This window comes from Bos grunniens, chromosome 12 (assembly GCF_055505025.1).
Source record: "Bos grunniens cultivar Pamir isolate PY7600 chromosome 12, Bosgru_T2T1.0, whole genome shotgun sequence".
NCBI classification, from domain to species: Eukaryota; Metazoa; Chordata; class Mammalia; order Artiodactyla; family Bovidae; genus Bos; species Bos grunniens.
This window is the reverse complement of record NC_141176.1, coordinates 18,385,137-18,403,360: the sequence shown is the minus strand read 5'-3', so window position 1 is coordinate 18,403,360 and position 18,224 is coordinate 18,385,137. Positions and strand designations below refer to the sequence as shown.

The window sequence follows — 18,224 nt, the reverse complement described above, 5'->3', positions numbered from 1 at the left end:
AAGGAGTACGTCAAGGCTGTATATTGTCACCCTGCTTATTTAAGTTCTATGCAGAGTACATCATGAGAAACGCTGGGCTGGAGGAAGCACAAGCTGGAATCAAGATTGCCAGGATAAATATCAATAACCTCAGATATGCAGATGACACCACCCTTATGGCAGAAAGTGAAGAACAACTAAGGAGCCTCTTGATGAAAGTGAAAGACGAGAGTGAAGAAGTTGGCTTAAAACTCAACATTCAGCTCTTTGGGCCGTGCTCTGCAGCAGACCGCCGCCATGGGCCGCGTGATCCATGGGCAGAGGAAGGGCGCCGGCTCCGTGTTCCGCGCACATGTGAAGCACAGAAACGGCGCTGCGCGCTTACGCGCCGTGGATTTCGCCGAGCGACACGGATATATCAAGGGCATCGTGAAGGACGTCATCCACGACCCGGGCCGCGGAGCACCCCTTGCCAAAGTGGTTTCCCGGGATCCGTACCGTTTTAAGAAGCGGACAGAGCTGTTCATCGCTGCTGAGGGCATCCACACCGGCCAGTCTGGGTACTGTGGCAAGAAGGCCCAGCTCAACATCGGCAACGTGCTCCCGGTGGGCACCATGCCTGAGGGCACCATCGTGTGTTGTCTGGAGGAGAAGCCTGGTGACCGAGGCAAGCTGGCAAGAGCCTCCGGAAACTATGCCACAGTCATCTCCCACAGCCCTGAGACAAAGAAGACGCGAGTGAAGCTGCCTTCGGGCTCCAAAAAGGTCATCTCCTCTGCCAACAGAGCTGTGGTCGGTGTGGTGGCTGGAGGTGGCCGCATTGACAAGCCCATTCTGAAGGCCGGCTGTGCCTACCACAAGTATAAGGCAAAGAGGAACTGCTGGCCACTGGTGCAGGGTGTGGCCATGAACCCTGTCGAGCATCCCTTCGGAGGTGGCAACCACCAGCACATCGGCAAACCCTCTACTATCCGCAGAGATGCCCCTGCTGGCCGGAAAGTGGGTCTCATTGCTGCCCGCTGGACTGGCCGTCTCCGGGGAACCAAGACTGTGCAGGAGAAGGAGAACTAGGGCTGTGGCTCAATAAAACTGGTTTCTTTTCACACACACACACACACAAAACTCAACATTCAGAAAACTAAGATCATGGCATCTAGTCCCATCACTTCATGGCAAATAGATGGGGAAACAATGGAAACAGTGAGAGACTTTATTTTTCTGGGCTCCAAAATCACCGCAGATGGTGACTGCAGCCATGAAATTAAAAGACGCTTGCTCCTTGGAAGAAAAGCTATGACCAACCTAGGCCGCATATTAAAAAGCAGAGACATTATTTTGCCGATAAAGGTTTGTCTAGTCAAAGCTATGCCTTTTCCAGTAGTCATGTATGGATTTGACAGTTGGACTATAAATAAAGCTGAGTGGTGAGGAACTGATGCTTTTGAACTGTGGTGTTGTAGAAGACTCTTGAGAGTCCCTTGGACTGCAAGGAGATCCAAGGAGTCCATCTTAAGGAAATCAGTCCTGAATATTCATTGGAAGGACTGATGTTGAAGCCGAAACTCCAATACATTGGCCACCTGATATGAAGAGCTGACTCATTTGAAAAGACCTTGATGCTGGTAAAGATTGAGGACAGGAGGAGAAGAGGACAACAGAGGATGAGAAGGCTGAATGGCATAACCAACTCAATGGACATGAGTTTGGATAAACTCCGGGAGTTGGTGATGGACAGGGAGGCCTGGTGTGCTGCAGTCCACGGGGTCACAAAGAGTCAGACACGACTGAGCCACTGAACTGAACTGAACATCTCACTTGTTATTGGGGACTCAATCAGATTTAAAACGAAGAAAAGGGGATGGAATAGATAAGGCAATGAACTCTTATTTCCACTATCCTTCTCTGGGCTCCTTCAAGGTTCTTTTGTACTCCTTCATGCATGCCACATTTGAATCAGCTTCTGCTAAGTCACTTCAGTCGTGTCCGACTCTGTGAGACCCCAGAGACAGCAGCCCACCCGGCTCCACTGTCCCCGGGACTCTCCAGGCAAGAACACTGGAGTGGGTTGCCATTTCCTTCTCCAATGCATGAAAGCAAAAAGTGAAAGTGAAGTCGCTCAGTCGTGTCCGACTTCTAGCGACCCCATGGACCGCAGCCCACCAGGCTCCTCTGTCCATGGGATTTTCCAGGCAAGAGTACTGGAGTGGGGTGCCATTGCCTTCTCCCGAATCAGCTTCTATATTTATGTATTTATATGGCCCTTCATTCAGCTATCCCATGCATGCATACATGCTAAGTTGCTTCAGTCATGTGGGACTTTGCCACCCTACGGACTATAGCTGCTAGGCTCCTCTGTCCATGGGATTCTCCAGGCAAGGGTACTGGAGTGGGTTGCCATGCCCTGATCGAACCCGTGGATCTTACGTCTTCTGCATTGGCACGCAGGTTCTTTACCACTAGTGCCACCTGGGGAGCCCTAAGCTATCCCATAAGTCAATGCTAAATTTTAAGATTCTAGTTGCTTTTTTTGGCAAATGTCTAGCCTGCAGATTTTTAATTAGAGGCTAGAGGGAGATAAAGCACCTTTCAATTTTCCCTTCCACAAAGACCATAGATTGACTTGCAGCTATGTGCATTCTGATTTCAATGACTGTCTAACAAATAGCATATATATGTACTATATATAGTAGTGGACATTTATTAAGTCTATATTTATGTGTTTAATTTTTAGATTACACGTCTGTTATTTAAAATAACCTTAGTAGTATTAAAATAATAGCATACATGCTATTGTTTTTGAATTTGATAAAAGTTAGCCAAATTTTTCCTAAATCTTCAAAGCAATATGACAAGCTGTTTATAAAATTTATATGGAAATGAAAAGGGACAAGACATGTTCAGATATTTTTGAAGAAGGCAACTGTGGAAAGACTTGATTTACTAGGTGTTCAGTTCAGTTCAGTTCAGTCGCTCAGTTGTGTCCAACTCTTTGCGACCCCATGAATCGCAGCACACCAGGCCTCCCTGTCCATCACCAACTCCCGGAGTTTACCCCGACTCATGTCCATCAAGTCGGTGATCCCGACTTGGATGAGATCCATCCATCTCATCCTCTGTTGTCCCCTTCTCCTCCTGCCCCCAATCCCTCCCAGCATCAGGGTCTTTTCCAATGAGTCAACTCTTCGCATGAGGTGGCCAAGGTATTGGAGTTTCAGCTTCAGCATCAGTCCTTCCAATGAACACCCAGGACTGATCTCCTTTAGGATGGACTGGTTGGATCTCTTTGCAGTCCAAGGGACTCTCAACAGTCTTCTCCAACACCACAGTTCAAAAGCATCAATTCTTCGGTGCTGAGCTTTCTTCACAGTCCAACTCTCACATCCATACATGACCACTGGAAAAAAACATAGCCTTGACAAGACAGACCTTTGTTGGCAAAGTAATGTCTCTGCTTTTGAATATGCTATCTAGGTTGGTCATAACTTTCCTTCCAAGGAGTAAGTGTCTTTTAATTTCATGGCTGCAATCACCATCTGCTAGGTGTTAAAGATTACAAAGTTAAAATAACTATAACAGTGTGGTATTGGCACAGGAATGAATAAAAGGACAAATGAAACAGAATAGAGATCCCAGAAATAATCCAAACATGTATGGATATTTGATATGTGACAGAGGTGGGACTGCAGAGCAGGGAGAGAGGGAAGGGTGTGTGTGTGTGTTAGAGAGAGAAGAGAGAGGGAGAGAGTGGGAGAAGAGACTAACTAACTTCAAAAAGCAGTGTTTATAGAAGAATTATATGATACTAAAGATTTGCTTCAAAATAATCTACAGGAAGGAGAAAAAGATAAGACATGATCGCTTGTTTCATAATTGTTTAAAATGAATATTTAATTTATGAAGGTTTATTATAGTGTTTTCTTTCCTTTTCATATGTTTGAAATCTTTTACAATCAGAACTTAAATAAGGAGATGATCTGAATGTCAGGGTGAGGAGTTCTACAGACCTGCTCTCTAGTGAAACAATCCTCAATGGTAAAAAATTATATATATATTTAAAAAAAAAATTAAAAATCTCTGTAAATTGTCCTAAAGTCATACAGCAAATGAAATGTTTACTCAAGAAAATCTACTAAACCTCAGTAAAAACAGTCAGAGTGTATGGGACTTGAGTGACAACCCACTCCCCTCTTCACCCCTCTCCAGTTCAGTATAAAGAAATTCACTCTGAGCAGATGTGGCCATGAATCAAGATTCAACTATATACTATTTACAAGGTACTTCTGATTCAAGATACAAAGAAGTTGAAAGTAAAAGTATTAAAAAAGATATGTAAATAAGCATAAGAAAGCTGGAGCAGCTATATTAATATCAGACAAAAGACACTTTAAAATTATTTGCTATTGATAAAGAGTTTTATGATGATTAAAGTGTTAATATATTAGGAAGATGTAATAATTTTAAACATGTATACTTCTAACAACAAAGCCCCAAAATGCATGAAGCAAAACCCGGCAGAATTTAAGGGAGAAATAGTCAATTCAAAAATAATAGTGGGAGAATTCAATATCCCCTTTCTATATGGATAAAACAACTAGATTGAAGGTCAGCATGAAAACAGAAGACTTCATGGACTTTGTAAACCAACTAGTCCTAACACATCTATAGATCAACTCTACCCAACAAAAACAGAAAATACATTCTTCTTAAGTACACATAGAACATTCTCCAGAACAGATATCTGCTAGGCCTTAATACAAACTCAATAAAATTAAAATGATTGAAATCTCACAAAGTATGTTTTCTAACCACAGTGGAATGAAAATAGATATCGATATAGAAAGAAATTTGGGATACTAAAAATTATGTGAAAATTAACAGTGTACTCCTATATTACCAGTAAAAGAGGAAATCACAAGAAAAACTAGAAAATACTTTGAAGGATCTCCCTGGTGGTCCAGTGTTTAAGACTCTGCGCTTCTATTGCAGGGGGCATGGGTTTGATCTCTGTTTGAGAGACTAAGACCCCACAAGCTAGAAATAATACCCAATTCAGTAGCAATGAGCATGTTTTGTACCCTAGATTTTCATCTCCAAATTTCTCAGTAAAACGAATTAGAGATCCTTAGAAACTGGCCAATTCTTGATCTGGAGAAGAAAATATTAATAAAAGAAGCCTGGAATAGCTTATCGTTCCAGAAAGCAAGAAAGCTATCAAAGATTAATATGACTATTTCAAAAGGAATCAAGAGTCAAATTGAGAAGTCTCCCACTGAAAATATGTGACAACTTGAGCACAAATAAAATTAATAACTAAAATGAATTGAGATACATCAACCATTTTTTTCCCATTGAATTCATGGTGTCCTTGGACTTCCCTGGTGGCTCAGAAGGTAAAGAATCCATCTCCAATGCAGGAGACCCAGATTCAGTCCCTGGGTTGGGAAGATTCCCTGGAGGAAGAAATGGCAACCCACTCCAGTATTCTTGCCTGGAGAATTCCATGGACAGAGGAGCCTGGCGGGCTACAGTCCATGGGGTCGCAAAGAGTTGGACATAATTGAGCGACTAACATTTTCACTTTCATTTTCATGATGTGCTTATAGTAAAACAAAAAAGAAAACATATTTTTCACTATTGGAGGTTACTAAGGAAGTAACTCATTTTGAAAATTGTTAAATTAAGGGAAAGAATCAAATATTTATCCTATTTATGAACTCTAAGATAGTTAATTAATTGATGATGATAAGTTTCTCTAAACAGAATTTTTCCAATAAATAAGAAAAGGGAGTGAGAGAGTTAAAATATCACTTTTTTGGTAACCTTAATCAATGAGTGGAAGTGAAAGTCGCTCAGTCGTGTCTGACTCTTTGCCAGCCCATGAACTCTACAGTCCATGGGATTCTCCAGGCCAGAATACTGGAGTGGTTAGCCTTTCCCTTCTCCAGGAGATCTTCCTGACTCAGGGGGATTCTTTACCAACTGAGCTATCAGGGAAGCCCTTTATGAATGAATAGATCCTGGTAATTATTGTTCAGTGGTGACTACCATCACATCAGAAAGGATACCAGATAATATGTGTCTCCTGATGTGTTTATATCATCTGTGAAGTATTCTTGCTAAAAAAAGAGAAAGAAACCAGAATCAAATCACATCTTTAGAGTGAGCTACCAACTTAAGGGAAATGCAGTGAAGAGAAACAGGGAAACTTGTTAAACGAAACTACAAGGGTTCTAGTAACAAAACCCAGCCTGTGGGACAAACAACTCAGTTTCTTCAACAAATAAATTGCAGGAGAGGAAATGAAAGCGATAGGCAGAGGATAGCAAAAGAAGAAAGTGAAGGATCTATGGATTAAAAGAATTTTAAGACTTTTACTTTACACCAAATACAAAGATTAACTAAAAGTGGGTGAAAGACCTAAATGTAAGAGCTAAAACTGTAAAAACTCTTAAAGGAAAACATAGGGGGAAAGCTTCATGACCTTGAATTTGGCAATGGTTTGTTGGATACGATACCAAAAGCACAGACAACAAAAGTGAAAGTAAATTGGAATACATCAACATTTTAAACTTCTACAACATCAAAGTGAAAGTCACTCAGTCGTGTCCGACTCTTTGCGAACCCACGGACTATACAGTCCATGGAATTCTCCAGGCCAGAATCCTGGAGTGGGTAGCCTTTCCCTTCTCCAAGGGATCTTCCCAACCCAGGGATTGAACTCAGGTCTCCTGCATTGCAGGTGGATTCTTTACCAGCTGAGCCACCAGGGAAGCCATCAAAAGACACAATTAAATTGAAAATTTAACGTATGCAATGGAGGAAAATATTTGCAAATCATGTATCTGAAAAGGGATTCATATTTAGAATATATAAAGAACTCCTACAACTTAACCGCAAAAAACAAACTATTTTAAAAATGGGCAAAGGACTTGAATAGATATTTCTTCAAAGAAGATGTACAAAAGGCCAAAAAGCAAGTGAAAGGATGCTTACAATTAGTTATTATGGAAGTACTGATCAAAACCACAATGGGTTACCACTTCATGCCCATTAGGATGGCTACAGTCTAAAAAAAAAAAAAAAAAAGAAAATCAGAAGATAACAAGAGTTGGCAAAGATGTAGAGAACTTGGAACCCTTGTGCGTCATTGCTGGAATGTAAAGTGGTGCGGCCCCTAAGGAAAATGGTATGGTGGTCCCTGAAAAGAAAAAAAAGTAGAATTACCATAAGATCCAATAATTCCTTTTCTGGGTATATATCCAAAAGAATTTAAAGCAAGGTCTGGAAGATATTTGCCCACCCATGTTCATGGAAGCATTATTCACAATAGCAAAGAGGTGGAAGCAACCCTAGTGTTCATCAACAGATGAACAGATAGATGAAATGTGGTATATGCATACAATAGAATGGTATTGAGCCTTGAAAAGGAATAAAATTCTGATACATACCACAACATGGATGAACCTTGTGACCATTATATTAAGTGCAATAAGCCAGCCACAAAAAGACAAATGTTGTATGATTGCACTTATTTGAGATACCTAGAGTAGTTGAATTCATAGAGACAGAAAGTAGAATGATGGTTGCCAACCAAGGGAACAGGGAGTGGGGAGTGCTGGTGTAATGAACATAGAGTTTCAGTTATGCAAGATGAAAAGAGTTCTGGAGATGGATGGTGATGATGGTGGTATAACAAGATGAATACACTAATACTACAGAACTGCACATTTAAAAATGGTTAAGATGGTAAATTTTATGTTTTGTGTATTTTACCACAATTAAAATTTTTTAATTTTAATTTAAAAAATATTTAAGAAACAGCCAACTGCAATGTATGGATCTTACTTGGATTCTGTTCCATACATATGAACTTAAAACAAAGGAGGAGGGATTCCCTGGTGGTCCAATGGTTAGCACTCAGCTCTTTCACTATTGGGGTCCCAGGTTCCATCCCTGGTTGGGGAACTAAGATCTCACAAATATAATGGGGAAAAAAGTAATGAAAAAGATCTCACAAGCTGTGCAGCCAAAAAAAGAAAAAAATTTCAATAGTAACTGTATATTTAATGAATTTTTATTATCCAATTTTTAGATGAGATATAGTATTATGGTTGCTTTTTAAAAAAAGAGTTCCTGTCTTGTAGAGATAGGTGCTAACATATTTATGGATAAAATAATTTGATGTCTGGAATATGCTTTAATACAGTGAAGGCAAGGGAATAGCTGGGGACAAAATAGATCAGCTAAGAGTCGATAATTGTTGAAGTTAGTTGATAGGTACATCAGTGTTCCTTCTCCCCCATTATGTATTTTTTTTAAATACTTCTTTGAGTTGAATGTTGGTGGTAGTTGATATTATTCTTTACTACTGGATATACATATAGGAAGGATACTACATTTATGCCAATTTATTCTCAGCCTTACAATGACAGGCTTGTTTTCAATCTCGTCTAGCAAATCTGTTCCCTTCTGTCAAATGCTGTGGAACTAAATAGTTCCCCACATTCCAATTTCTTAGAAGCCAGAATAAATAGCTATATACCACATGGCACCACCAGTCCCTGTTCACAGTCTAGAAATATCATTAGAAAATGGGGAAGTAACGCACGTCTGTCAGCTGACGGTACCATGTGAGCCACAGTGTCAAAAACCTGTGGACTGATCATTGCCCTACACACAGGACAGCGCTGGAGACGCCAAGACTGATTTTCAGGTTAAATTTATCCATGAAGGAAACAGAGAGGCGATGTTTATACAAAATGGTAGGAAACTGGATATGAAACACATCATCTAGCTGCTTCAAACCATTGTCCCAAGAGCTTGTTATTGAGTGAACAATTAGTTATTTCCTGCCATTTATTTTTAACTTTCATGTTTGCATTTTAAAGTATAGCATAATAAAATATTTTTGCTTCAGTTTTCCCTAATGAGTTTTACATTTTTATATTTTTCTATATTTCAGTATTTCTAGAATATGATACATAATATTACAAACAAACTTATATTCTTCTACTTTTATTTGGGAATTAAAATGGCTGTAAAAGGCACATTTATTTAAACTTTTCCTGCAGAGGATTAAAGAAACTACAAAAAAAATATAATCATAGCCTTATTTAAATATGTTTTATCTCCCTGTCTGAAGTCCTTCTTTGTATCCTGGTCCTCAGCTTACACAATAGTAGGAAGCCATTCTTGGCACATGTTTTTGCAACTGTAGGACACTTCAGAATCCGGTAAAACCAGTGCCCACCCCAAGTGTAAGGAAAAGATTGTTCAAGCATTTCCTTCAGTTCATAGAGGGAAAAATTTTCAAAATGGGTTAAACTCACATAATGGTGATCGACCATTTTGCCTTTTTGCATTTCTTTTTCTTGGGTATGGTCTTGATCACTGCCAAAGATCTGAGTTCAAATCATGACTTGATATCAAAGCAGTTGAGACTGTTTGCCAAGTCCAAGCTTGCTCTACTTGCCCCACACAGGCCAGTAACATCCAAGAGACAAGGTGCTGAGGCACGGAATATGAGTTTATTCAGAAAGCTAGCTGACTGAGAAGATGGTAGACTAGTGGTCTCAAAATAACCATCTTATCAGGGTCTGGATGCCAGCATCCTTCCTAGAACAGAGAGGGGGAGAGGTGAGGTAAAGCAGAAAGGGGCATTAATCTTACAAATATCTCCTGAAATGGCTAGTCTTGGGGAGGGGATGTGTTAATTTTGTCCTTCCTGTAGCCACCTAGAAGTGGACAGGGTCCTGAACAAAGGCATTTTGGTTTAACACTCAGATAGAGAAGCAGGGTTCCCTGAGGCAGGCCTTCATGTATTGACGATGTCCTTTTAGTAAACAAAAGCAAGGAGAAGCAAAGGTTAAAGTAAAAGAAACAGATGCAACAAGGAGTCAGTTCTTCCCTGTAACAGAGTGACCCGAGGAAAGTCACTGAACCCATTGCGGCTTTAGCCTCTTTGTTATATATTAAGAATGTTCCAGAAGATCAGCTTTAAAATACCATCCAGTTCTAAAATTCTGTGCTTTGAATTAAACCATGCAACAGGTTATATATTATATATGACAAGATTTATAGATGACCCCAAACCCAGTCTCCCCCATCACAGATTTTTATCCACTTTTCCATTCTTTTCACCTACTTTAAGTTAAAGACTATCATGAGAAAAGATGAGTGTTACTCACTCAGTCGTGTCCAACTCTTTGCGACCCCATGGACTGGGGCTTGCCAGGCTCTTCTGTCCATGGCATTCTTCAGGCAAGAATACTGGAGTGGGTTGCCATTTCCTTCTCCAAAAGATCTTCCCAACCCAGGGATCAAACCCAGATCTCCAGCATTGCAGGCAGACTCTTTACCATCTGAGCTACCAGGGAAGCTCAAGAAAAGCAAGAAATAATAAAGATGAAGAACACAGAAAACATGTAAAACTTTTTTCTAATCTCTGAGAAATGGAAAACTTTCTGCACTTTGTTTCTGTATGCCTAAATGGGTTTGCCTTACTAAAGATCAGATAAAATCTCTCAAACATGTTAAGCAATGATTATATTTTATTGTGCCCATCAAGTACATATTTAACTGACTAGATAGAATGGCCCTGTTTGATATCAGTATCACAAAATTGAGGAAGGAAATGAATGTTTGGACTTTGGATTTGAATCAGAAGACTTCAAGAGTCTGGGCTCAGAGTTAAAGATTCCAGGAAGCCTGAGTGTCAATCTCCTCTTTAGTTAAATGGGAGTATAACATTAACACCTCTCTTCACAAGGTCATTGTGACAATAAGTAAAAAATAATGTAGAGAACACCAGCTGAGAGCGGACAGGAGTACCTGATCAGAGGAAAAGAGTATAATGAACCACGCAAAACTCGGTAGCACGAAGGAACTCGGGGGAGAAATAGGAGTGTTAATAGGACTTGACCTGCTCTCAGTGGGTCAGAGAACTGAAGCAGGGGTCGGATTCCCACATTGGGGCAATTACTTGAGTCAGAGGAGAAACATTTAAGGCTGAGTGAAACAGCTGATCTGTGGCAGCCTAAATAGAATGAGAATCAGGCAGTCCTTGCCACAGCCATACCTACCCCGGACAGGGACGCAGAGTTTGGGGATTGTGGAGCCATCCCAGGGCGAGGGCTGCTGTTGACTGTGGAGAGACGGATCAAAAGGAAGTGAGGGAGGAGACTGTGGTGGGAAATGCCTGTGGAGGAAAGCTGTGCAGCCATGGAAGCAAAGCGATACTGCTGAGTCACGCGTAAGGGGTGGAGCCATCACCATAGCCTCTCTCTCCCCACAGCCAGTATCAGCAGCTGAACAAGAAAGGCTGGCCCATCAAACGCCTGATGCACTGAACTACAGAGTAGGACCCCAGCCAGGGGGTGCCCTCTGTGTGCCTGACTTGCTGAACAATAGAGAAGGACCCCAGGCAAGGGAGCCCTCTAAGTACCTGAACAGGTGGAGCACAGAAAAAGACTGAGGAAAGAAGCCTTCTGATTGCCAACTACAAGAGGCTTGAAAAAAGACTCTGATAGGGCCATAACTCCTGCGGCGGAGGCAGTCCATGTCCCTGCACACTTGGCGCCACCAGGGTCCACGCAAGTCAAGCAGATGCCCCACCTTCATGCTCAATTCTCACTGGGGCAGAGCTGCCACAGGCAAAAACAGTCTTGGATCTATGCGCACAGGGTCACTTCAGTAGTGTCTGACTCTTTGCAACCCTGTAGACTGTGGCCTGCCGGGCTTCTCTGTCAGGGAGGGGTTCTCCAGGCAAGAATACTGAAGCATATTGGCCAATACGGGTTGCCATACCCTTCTAGAGCACCCTTCTTCTGCTGCCCTGGCCACCAACTCCCGTGAGTATCTGGTGCTGCCAGAACCCCTGCGACCTAAGCAGCTGCACCACCTCCACACCTGGCCCTCACAGGGGCAAACCCCAGTGGACAGCCCATATCCAGAGGTGGAAATAAAACCACAATTGAAACCCAGGAGCAGTGTGGCTAAGGAAGAAGACCCAAAACCTTCCCACCAGCTGTACAAGCTGCAGATTAAATCCACATGATCAACTAGGCAGACTCTGTGTCTATAGAATATATAAAATGTCATTGAAAGCTCCCACAAAAGAAAATGCACTAGTTCTGATAGCTGTGGACATTGGAGGCAAGAACACATAGGAGTAGGAACAGATGAGAATCTGAGCTGCCCCCACAGAAGGTCCAGAGATGGGCGCAGTGTTGGCGGTCACCCTAGGGAAGGGAGGTGGACTGTGACTCCCGGTGAGGGAGATTCTGACAGCAGTGACTCCAGAAAAACACTTATTATTCTTATGTTTTGACTTGTTCTGTAGATTCTTCTGGATTTTTTTTCCTTTTTTTTCTTTTTTTACCCCCTCTGTTGTAGTTGTTGATTTTATTGGAACTATGAAATCTAATTAAGCTTTCGAGCTTTTTTATTTCAGTCACCTTTTTTATTGTTGTTATAAACCTCTGCCTCTACGTTGAGCTTTTGCAGCTCTGTGGAGGTTTTTTTTTCTTTCTTTCTTTTAGTTTTAATTTTTTAAACCTATTACTATTTTTTCTACATTTATCCCTTTGTTTGTTTTTCCTACTGTTCTTTTCCCCTTGCAGTTAATCTAATATATATAAATCTTCTTTATCTACCTCTATGTAACTTTGCATATCTATGCTTTCTTTCTTTCCTTTCCTCTCAACGTATTAGTCAGTTTTATTTTCATTGCTTTATTCCCCACTTGGCACCTTGCTTTCGTTTTATTTTCCAGTTTGTGCTTAGTTAGTTTTGTTCTAGTAGATATAATTTTTGGTTTCCTTTGTTTGTCGGGTCAATCTATAGTACTTTATTTTTGTTGGACTGTTTTGATTTTGCTTATGGGTGTATATGTATATGTGTATATTCAGTCACACTTTTTATTGTTGCTATAAACCTCTGCCTCTACATTGGGCTTTCGCAGTTCTGTGGAGTTTTCCTTTTCTTTCCTTTTTTCTTTCTTCTTCCATCTTTTTTTTTCCTCTTTTTGATATTTAAATTAAAAAATTTTTTAAACCTAGTATACTTTTTCTACATTTATTCCTTTGTTTGCCTTTCCTATTGTTATTTTCCCCTTGCAGTTAATCTTTAATGTATGTAAATCTTCTTCATCTACCTCTGTTTAACTTTGCATATCTATTCTTTCTTTTCTTTCCTCTCAACATATTTGTTAGTTTTGTTTTCATTGCTTTATTCTCCACTTGGCACCTTGCTTTAGTTTTGTTTTCCACTTTGTGCTTTAGTTTTGTTCATAACTGGTAAATATAATTTTTTATTTACTTTGTTGGCTGAATCAATCTACTGTACTTTATTTTTGTTGCACTGTTTTTACTTTGCTCATGGGTGTATATGTATATATATTACATATGTATATGTAGTGTATTTTCCATTATTTTAAACTTGCCTGATTTTGTAAATGCCATTTGTCTTAGGTTCATCTTTGGCTTCTCGTTTTTGGATATTTGTTTTAATCTCACTTAATGCCAAGCCAGGCTTCAGAAATACGTGAACTGTGAACTTCCAGATGTTCAAGCTGGTTTTAGAAAAGGCAGAGGAACCAGAGATCAAATTGCTAACATCCGCTGGATCATCGAAAAAGCAAGAGAGTTCCAGAAAAACATCTATTTCTGCTTTATTGACTATGCCAAAGCCTTTGACTGTGGATCACCAAAAACTGTGGAAAATTCTGAAAGAGATGGGAATACCAGACCACCTGACCTGCCTCTTGAGAAACCTATATGCAGGTCAGGAAGCAACAGTTAGAACTGGACATGGAACAACAGACTGGTTCCAAATAGGAAAAGGAGTGCATCAAGGCTGTATATTGTCACCCTGCTTATTTAACTTCTATGCAGAGTACATCATGAGAAACGCTGGGCTGGAGGAAGCACAAGCTGGAATCAAGATTGCCAGGATAAATATCAATAATCTCAGATATGCCCATGACACCACCCTTATGGCAGAAAGTGAAGAAGAACTAAAGAACCTCTTGATGAAAGTGAAAGAGGAGAGTGAAAAAGTTGGCTTAAAGCTCAACATTCAGAAAACGAAGATCATGGCATCCGGTCCCATCACTTCATGGCAAAGAGATGGGGAAACAGTGGACACAGTGGCTGACTTTATTTTTCTGGGCTCCACTATCACTGCAGATGGTGATTGCAGCCATGAAATTAAAAGACGCTTGCTCCTTGGAAGGAAAGTTATGACCAATCTGCTGCTGCTGCTGCTGCTAAGTCGCTTCAGTCGTGTCCGACTCTGTGCAACCCCATGGACTGTAGCCCACCAGGATCCTCCATCCATGGGATTTTCCAGGCAAGAGTACTGGAGTGGGGTGCCATTGCCTTCTCCAGAACTAACCCTAGGGAGTATCGAATAGTGAGAACTCACACAAAGGAAACCACTGTAATACAACACCTGGCATCACCCAACCACCAGTAGCACCCCATGCAGGACGCCTCGTCTAAACAACAAACAAAACAAAAATACAAACCAAATCACCAGTATACAGGATTACCACCTCACTCAATCTTGTCCATCAGAGAAAAAACAAACAAAGAAAAACTCAGCACAAATCTCACCCTATACGAAGCTTACAGAAACCACTGGACCAACCTTAGGAGGGCAAAAGTCAAAAGGAAGAAAGAATTCAACCTTGAAGCCTGGGAAAAAGAAACCTCAAACATAAGTTAAAAAAAAAAATAAAGGCAGAAAAATACTACACAAATGAAGGAACAAACTAGAAACAGAGAAGTCCAAATAAATGAAGAGGAAATAGGAACTACCTGAAAAAGAATTCAGAATAATGATACTAAAGATGATCAAAAACCTTGAAAACAAAATGCAGAAAATGAAAAATCAATTAACAAAGACCTATAAGAATTAAAGAATAAACATACAGAGACAACACAATTACTGAAATTAAAAATACTCTAGAAGGAATCAATAGCAGAATATCTGAAGCAGAAGAATGAATCAGTGAGCTGGAAGATAAAATGGTGTAAATAACTTCTGAAGAGCAGAATAAAGTAAAAAGAATGAAAACTGAAGATAGTCTCAGAGACCACTGGGACAAAATCAGATGCACCAACATTCAAATTACTGGGGTCCCAGAACAAGAGGAGAGAAAGAAAGCATATCTGAAAATTTTTGAAGAGATTATAGTTGAAAATTTCCCCAACATGAAAAAGGAAATAGTTGATCAAGTCCAAGAGGTGCAAAGACTCCCATACAGGATAAACCCAAGGAGAAACATACCAAGACACATACTAATCAAACTAATGAAGACTAAACACAAAGAAAGAAAATTAAAAGCAGCAAGGGAGAAGCAGCAAGTAGCATAGGAGGGAAACCCCATGTGCTTAACAGCTGATCTTTCAGCAGAAACTCTGCTGGCCAGAGAGAATGGCAGGATATATTTAAAGTACTGCATGGGAAAAATCTACAATCAAGGTTACAGTACCCAGCAAGGATCTCATTCAAAATTGATGGAGAAATTAAAAGCTTTTCAGACAAGCAAAAGTTAAGAGAATTCAGTACCACAAACCAGCTTTACAACAAATGTTAAAAGGACTTATATAGTCAAGAAATACAACAGAAGAAAAAAAGATCTATATAATCAACCCCAAACAATTAAGAAAATGGCAATAGGAACAGATATATCAATAATTACTTTAAATGTAAGTGGATTAAATGCTCCAACCAAAAGACACAGACTGGCTGAATGGGTACAAAAGCAAGACCCATATATATGCTGTCTACAAGAAACCCACTTCAGACCTCAAGACACATATAGACTGAAAGTGAGAGGATGGAAAAACATATTCCATGAAAATGGGAAGCAAAAGAAAGCTGGAGTAGCAACCCTCAGATCAGACAAAATAGACCTTAAAATAAAGAATATTACAAGAGATAAGGAAGGACCCTACATAATGATCAAGGGATCAATCCAAGAAGAAGACATGACAATTGTAAATATCTATGCACCCAACTCAGGAGCACCTCAATACATAAAACAAACACTTACACATAAAAGGAAAAATTGAGAGTAACACAATAACAGTAGGAGACTTTAACACCCCACTCACACCAATGGACAGATCATCAAAACAGAAAATTAATAAGAAAACACTGAGTGCTATAAAACTGAAAATATTTGGCTAGAAAAAATTCCTTAGTAAGAAAATAAATATTCAGAATAATAGTTTCATATAACATTAGGTCACATATAACATTAGGTTGGGGCTTCCCTTGTGGCTCAGCTGGTAAAGAATCTGCCCACAATGTGGGAGACCTTTGGTTCGATCCCAGAGTTGGCAAGATCCCCTGGAGAAAGGAAAGGCTACCCACTCCAGTATTCTGGCCTGGAGAATTCCATGGACTGAGTCTATGTGGTTGCAAAGAGTCAGACATGACTGAGCGACTTTCACTTCACTTCACTTCAACATTAGGTTTTGCTTAAAGAAACATCAAGTTTATCTAAAATTCAGACTGGATAGAAGGCAAGAGAGGAAAGTGCTTTAACTGTAATTTAAAATGTAGGTTATAAACATTTTTCCAAATTTAGAAGATATTTGGCTAAATGGTAAGTTCATAGAACATATGCTCTAAAGGGCTGGGCAGGAAAAACAAAATAGGTTTTGATGGGAAGTTGTTTAAGTATACTGGTAAATATATTTTGTTTTTTCACCTGAGAAAAAAAAAAAGAAAACACAAGTCTTAAATGATACATTAGATGAGATGGATCTCATTGTTTTCTTCAGGGCATTCCATCCAAATGCAGAAGAATACATCTTCTTCTCAAATGCACATGAAACATTCTCCAGGATAGACCGTATCTTGGGTCATAGACCAAACCTCAGTAAATTTAAGAAAATTGAAATCGTATCAAGCATCTTCTCCAACCACAACACTATGAGACTAGATATCAATTACAAGAAAAAATCTGTAAGAATCACAAACACATGGAGATTAAACAACACGTTTCTAAATAACCAACAGGTTACTGAAGAAATCAAAAGGGAAATAAAAAAATTTCTAGAAACAAGTGACATTGAGAACACGACAACTCAAAAAAAAAGAAAAAAATCTATGGGCTGCAACCAAAGCAGTCCTAAGAGGACATCGAATAGACAACCCAACTTTATACCTAAATAGACAAAGCAGTCCTAAGAAAAACATCGAATAGACAACCCAACTTTATACCTAAAACAACTGGAAAAAGAAAAAAAAAAAAAACCCAAAACTGATAGAAGGAAGGAAATCATAAAGATCTGAGCAGAATTAAATGAAAAAGAAATGAAAGAAACAATAGTAAAGATTAATAATACTAAAAAAGTGGTTCTTTGAGAAGATAAACAAAATTGACAAACCTTTGGCCAGACTCATCAGGAAAAAAAGAGAGAAGAATGAAATCAGCAAAATTAGAAATGAAAAAGGAGAGGTTACAACAGACAATGCAGAAATATAAAGGATTATTAGAGACTATTATGAACAACCATATGGCAATAAAATGGATAACCTGGAAGAATTGGACAGATTCTTAGAAAAGTTCAATCTTCCAAGACTGAACCAGGAAGAAACAGAAATTATGAACAACCCAGTTACAAGCACTGAAATTGAAGCTATGATCAAAAATCCCCCAAAAACCAAAGCCCAGGACCAGACGACTTCACGGGAGAATTCTATCAAACATTTAGAGAAGAGCTAATGCCTATCCTTCTAAAACTCTTTCAAAAAAATTGCAGAGGAAGGAACACTTCTAAACTCATTCTATGAGGCCACCATCACCCTGATACCAAAACCAAAGACAACACACAAAAAAGAAAACTACAGCCCAGTATCACTGATGAACATAGACACAAAAATCTTCAACAAAATTTTAGCAAACAGAATTCAGCAACACATCAAAAAGCTCATACACCATGATCAAGTTGGGTTTATTCCAGTAATGCAAGGATTGTTCAGTATATGCAAATAAATCAATGTGATACACCATATCAACAAATTGAAAAATAAAAACCATATGATCATCTCCATAGATGCAGAAAAAGCCTTTGACAAAATTCAGCACCCATTTATGATTAAAACTCTTCAAAAAATGGGCATAGAAGGAACCTACCTGAACATAGTAAAGACCATATATAATAAGCCTACAGCAAACATTATTCTCAATGGTTTGAGAATAATGAAAGCATTCCCTCTAACATCAG

General features: G+C 39.6%; 2 long non-coding RNA genes and 1 pseudogene across 3 annotated transcripts; 1 reads left to right on the top strand and 2 right to left on the bottom strand.

Annotated features, from left to right (window-relative positions):
- Positions 1-244: 244 nt before the first annotated feature.
- On the top strand, positions 245-1,084 carry LOC147361447 (large ribosomal subunit protein uL2 pseudogene; annotated as a pseudogene). Its single transcript, XR_015137922.1, has one exon. The product of XR_015137922.1 is annotated as a large ribosomal subunit protein uL2 pseudogene (transcript).
- Positions 1,085-3,198: 2,114 nt separating this feature from the next.
- On the bottom strand, positions 3,199-11,143 carry LOC147361445 (uncharacterized). Its single transcript, XR_015137926.1, has 2 exons — positions 11,061-11,143; positions 3,199-3,373 (listed from the first exon to the last, which is right to left on the bottom strand). It is a non-coding gene; the product is annotated as an uncharacterized LOC147361445 (long non-coding RNA).
- LOC147361446 (uncharacterized) lies at positions 6,895-10,304 on the bottom strand. Its single transcript, XR_015137925.1, has 3 exons — positions 10,167-10,304; positions 9,309-9,594; positions 6,895-7,177 (listed from the first exon to the last, which is right to left on the bottom strand). It is a non-coding gene; the product is annotated as an uncharacterized LOC147361446 (long non-coding RNA).
- Positions 11,144-18,224: the final 7,081 nt, after the last annotated feature.